The sequence below is a fragment of the Capsicum annuum genome, chromosome 10 (genome assembly GCF_002878395.1).
Source record: "Capsicum annuum cultivar UCD-10X-F1 chromosome 10, UCD10Xv1.1, whole genome shotgun sequence".
Lineage (NCBI taxonomy): Eukaryota > Viridiplantae > Streptophyta > Magnoliopsida > Solanales > Solanaceae > Capsicum > Capsicum annuum.
This window is the reverse complement of record NC_061120.1, coordinates 160,963,130-160,968,781: the sequence shown is the minus strand read 5'-3', so window position 1 is coordinate 160,968,781 and position 5,652 is coordinate 160,963,130. Positions and strand designations below refer to the sequence as shown.

At 38.7% G+C, this 5,652-nt stretch overlaps 1 pseudogene; it reads left to right on the top strand.

The window, feature by feature from the left end:
- Positions 1–3,309: 3,309 nt before the first annotated feature.
- On the top strand, positions 3,310–3,989 carry LOC124887821 (annotated as a pseudogene).
- Positions 3,990–5,652: the final 1,663 nt, after the last annotated feature.

The following is a 5,652-nucleotide window of genomic DNA, read 5'->3' as shown; positions in this document are numbered from 1 at the left end:
TGACACTGCTCTCTGTTCTGAGTCCTATTATGAGATGTAAAGGTTAATCCAGAAAATAAGAAGGCATGTAATTCAGGTGGGTTTAGTGGTACTCCGTATGGGAACAAGAGTGGGTTTGATCGTGGACAGTCTCGGCCTGCGCAGTCAGAGTCAGTGGGCCAATCTTCAAGGAATAGTCATCCAGCTAGGCAGGGTCAGCAGCAATAGATACAGAGGAATGGTAGCGGTTTCTTTCGGTCTGGGCAACATTCGAAATGTTCTAATTATGGCAGAAATCATAGTGGACGTTGTTTTAGAGTTGGCGGTTCTTGTTATACTTGTAGTGAAAGAGGGCATATTGATAAGTACTGTCCTAAGAGAGATTCTGGGTCTAGTCATGCTACTCCTCAGATGCAGAGAGATGTTGCAGGTACTCATGCTCACACTCAGCCTGCTAGGATCGCTCCTCAGGGTACTCATGGACAGGGTGCTCAGGGTTCTCAGACAGCGGGTGGACCGCCAAGATTCTTTGTTATGGCCAGACAGGACTTGGAGGCATCTAATGCAGTGGTCACAGGTATTATTACTGTAAATTCTCATGGAGCATATTCTCTTTCTTGGTTTTACATACTCGTATGTGTCTCCATCTTTTGCTTTACTTTTAGAGAGAAGGATTGAGACTCTTGTTGTGCCCTATATTGTTATAACCCCGGTAGAAAAGACCTTATCAGTTGATAAATTTTATAGAGATTGTGTTGTATCTGTTCAAGGTAAGGACACCATAGTAGATCTATTTGTGTTGCCCATGACTGATTTTGATGTGATTATGGGCATGGATTGGTTGGCGTCATGTTACATTTTGGTTGATTGTTATGCTAAGCTTATACGCTTTGTTATTCTTGGAGAAACTCCTTTTGTGTGGAAGGGTATGACTCTTGTGACTCAGGGAAATATAATATCTTATGTTAAAGCATGACGAATGATTAAGCATGGGTGCTTGGGTTTCATTGCTACCGTTCATGACACCCGAGCAGAGAAGTTTCTATAAATAATGTTCCCATTGTTCGGGAGTTTATTGATGTGTTTTCAGATAATTTTCCTGGATTACCTCCGATGAGAGAGATTGAGTTCAACATTGACTTAGTGCTAGGGACTCAACTGATATCTATTCTACCTTACCATATGGCTCCTGCTGAGTTGAGAGAATTGAAGGTTCAACTTCAGGAATTTCTTGATAAGGGGTTCATCAGACCTAGTGTGTCACCTTGGGATGCACCTATGTTATTTGTGAAAAAGAAAGATGGCACGATGAGAATGTGCATTGACTATAGGCAGTTAAATAAGGTAAAAATCAAGAATAAGTATCTCCTCGTATTGATGATCTATTCGATTAGTTGCAGGGTGCTACGCACTTTTCTAAATTGACTTAAGATTAGGTTACCATTAGCTAAGAATTAAGGCCGAAGATATCACTAAGACAGCTTTTCGAACCAGGTATGGGCATTTTGAATTTTTAGTGATGTCTTTTGGACTGACTAATGCACCTGCAACATTTATGGACCTCATGAAAAGGGTATTCAAGCCGTATTTAGACCAATTTATTAGTGTGTTCATTGATGACATTTTGGTTTACTCTCGGAGTGAGGTGGAGCATGAACAACACTTGTGATTTGTGTTGCAGACACTTAGAGAATACAAGATTTATTCCAAGTTCTCAAAGTGTAAGTTTTGGTTGGGTACAATTTCCTTTTTGGGGCATGTGGTGTCAAGAGATGAGATTCATATTGATTCAAAGAAGATTGAAGCAGTTTGGGATTGTCCTCATCCTAGTATTTTTACGGAGATACGTAGCTTCTTGGGTTTAGCTAATTATTATCGAAAGTTTGTAGAGGGATTCTCGAAGGTGGCTTCTCCATTGACACGCTTAACTCAAAAGAGTGTAGTTTTTCAATCGGATGAATGTGAAGAAAGTTTTCAGAAATTAAAGACGACATTGATTTCGGCTCTGATTTTGACTTAAACTACTGCTGAGGGTGGTTTCACTATTTATTTTGATGTATCTCGAATTGGATTAGGTTGTGTTTTAATGCAGAATGGTAAAGTAGTGGCATATGCTTCTCGACAGCTAAAGGTCCATGAGAAGAATTATTCGATCCACGACTTGGAAATGGACGCAGTCGTGTTTGCATTCAAGATCTGGCATCATTATCTTTATGGTGAGCCGTGTGAAATCTATACTGATCACAAAAGTTTGCAGTATTTATTCAAGCAAAGAGATTTGAATTTGAGACAAATACGACGATTAGAATTACTTAAAGATTATGATCTCACTATCTTGTATCATCCTGGGAATGCTAATGTAGTAGCAGACGCTTTGAGTAGGAAGTCTATGGGCAGCTTGGCCCGATTTACTGTCGGAAGGCGACCTATGGTTACAGATATTCAGTCTTTAGCCAATCATGGGGTTCGAATTGATCACATGGTGCCTAGCAAGTTACTTGCGGTTATGGTGGTTCAGTCGTCCTTAGTTGGGCAAGTTAAGGCTTGCTAATATAATGATCCCTACCTTGTTGAGATTCGAGATCGAGTGCAGAATGGCGGTGTTAAATCTTTTACTATTAATGGTGAAGGTGTGTTACATCGTCATGGAATATTGTATGTTCCCGTTGTGGGTGATATAAGATAGCTAATTCTTGATGAGGCTCATAGCTCTAGATACTCTATCCATCCTGGTGTTACAAAAATATATCAACACTTGTGCGGATTGTACTGGTGAAAAGGTATGAAGGTTGATCTTTTGAAGCATGTTACTAGTTGTTTAAATTATCAGCAGGTCAAGTATGAACATCAAAAACCTGGTGAAACGATGCAAAAGTTGATTATTCCAGAGTGGAAGTGGGAAAGGATTACTATGGATTTTGTTGTTGGGTTGCCAAATACTTTCAGGAAGCACGACTCAGTTTGGGTGATAGTGGATAGACTTACAAAATCTGCCCATTTCATACCAGTTTGAGCTACTTATAGCGCGAAGCAATTAGCAGAAATATATCTTCGGGAGATAGTTCGGCTTCATGGTATGCCTATCTCAATCATTTCTGATCGAGGTGCACAGTTCACTGCTGAGTTTTGGAAATATTTTCAGAAAGCATTAGGTTCGTAGGTTGAGTTGAGTATAGTTTTTCATCCACAAACCGACGGGCAGTCCGAGCGAGTTATTTAAATCTTGGAGGACATGCTTAGAGCTTGCGCTTTTGACTTTGGTGGCCATTGGGATGACCAGTTGCCCTAGCAGAGTTTCCTTATAATAACAGCTACTAGTCGAGTATTCAAATGGCACCATATGAGGCTCTATATGGTCGCAAGTGTCGTTCACCTATTGGCTGGTTTGAGCCCGGAGAAGCGCAATTATTGGGTCCAGATTTAGTTCAGCAAGCATTGAAGAAGGTTACAGTGATTCGAGACCGACTTAAGACATCGCAAAGCAGGCAGAAGTCCTACGCAGATAAGAGGGTCCGTGATTTGGAGTTTGAAAAGGGGGAAAAAGTTTTTTTGAAAGTTTCTCCCATGAAAGGAGTTATGAGGTTTGGCCGGAAGGGTAAGCTAAGTCCTAGATACATTGGTCCCTATGAGATTTTGGACCGAATTGGATTGGTGGCGTGTAGGTTTGCTTTACCTCCAAGATTGTTGGCAGTTCATCCTGTGTTTCACGTGTCTATGCTTAGAAGGTATCTCCGTGATGATAACCATAAGATCCAGCTAGAAGATGTAGAGCTTGATGAGAATTTAACTTATGAGAAAAGCCCGATAGCTATTCTTGATAAGCAAGTACGACAGTTGAGGTCAAAGAAGATAGCTTCAGTTAAGGTATTATGGAGTAATATCCAACCGATGAGGCTACTTGGGAGTACGAGGAGGAGATGCGAGTCAGATATCATCACTTATTCGACACTTCAAGTATGATTCCATCTCTGTTCGAGGACGAACGTTATTTTACGTGGGGGAGAATGTAATAACCCAAATATATATATATATTATTTTTTATGAGAAGCAGATGGGCCATGTGATTTATATTATTTAAGGGAAGTAGGAAAAGGGCCACACCCACTCCTTTATGTCTTTCATGATTAAAGGAGAGCAATCATTTTTCTAGTACCTAATTTCCTTATATATGTATGTGTGGCTTCCTTTATTTCTTGGAAGAAATCAGTAGACAACATAAGAGAAACAGAAAGCAACTCAACATTTTAAAAAAAAATATCAAAGAAGAGGCATATCTACTGCTACCTGAAAGCATTTCCTGTTTGAAAATCCATTAAGTTTCACTGGTTGTTACAGTAAGTTGTCTTTTCATACTAACTCTCAAATTGCTTCTAAATCCTCTAAGAATGAAAGACCAAATTATGCTCCACTGGAAGATGTGAAGAATGTTGATGATGCTACTGCTATTTTCTTGAACAAACTATTAAATAGAAAATATTTATGGTGCGTACGGATTGAGTAGTGATGAAATTGTTAATCAGTAGTTCGAAATTAAAGTTTTGTTTCAGAATCTTCCTCTTGTTGGATTATTCTTAATTCAATATAACAGTGTGAGATGTTAAGGTTTAGCTCTAAGTTTAAAAGTTGGGGATATTGAGATTTAATCTCCAACTAGCATAATTAATATTGTTATTTAATATTTTGCATAGATTGAAGCCATTGAAGGCTATTTGGTTGGTATTCTACGCATAGTGAAGTTGTGGAACTTGTCTTTAGAGAGGTAAGTGAGACTTTAAGATTTGATGCTTGCTTTTCAAATCTGATTTATAAAAATTATATTTTTTTTACCTAGTCCATGTGTTGGGACAAGTGTGAACTTGGTAGAAATTGTGGCTTTTGACTAGCTATGGATATGTATTTTGAAAAGTGTGTTAAGAATTGTTTAGAGTGAAATGTGAGGTGAGGTTGGGGAGTTGAATATATTTTCTTCGTTGTCGTTATAGTTTCTAGGGGCATACATAGCTACCGTAATATATTAGGGGCATTATTTATGCTGCCGTAATATGTTAGGGGCATTATTTATGCTGTTGTAATATGTTAGGGGCATTAGTTATGCTGTCGTAATATGTTAGGGACATTATTTATGCTGTCGTAATATGTTAGGGGTATTACCTATGCTGCCATAATATGTTAGGGGCTTGTACATGCTGTCGTAGTAGACTTTTTTTGGGGCATTATATATGCTGCCGTGGACTTGTCGGGGTGTTAGGTCGATCACCTTCACTACAGTTTATGACAAGTCGTGAGTGTGGATTGAGTTGTTATAGGATGACATTTTGAACCTCTTTGAAAATCTTATTGATATTATTTTATGAAAGATATTATGTACATATTATTTGTGCATCTTTGTTGTGCTTTGTATTTTCTAACACTTATTCCAGGGGTATTAAAGTTGCGAGTCGAGGATCTTACTGGGTTATATTTATATAGCTCACTCCTTAATTGCATACGTGCAGATACGATTGCAGAGAGAGGGCTCGTGGCTGACTGTATTTACGTATGGATTCTATCTCTAAGGTGAGCCTTCGCATTATTTGTGAAGGTTGTCATTCATCTCTCGTTATTTTAGCTTATGTTTCCGTTCGTTGGATTTGTATGTCAAAAATTTGAACTCATGTAATTCTGTTTAGATGC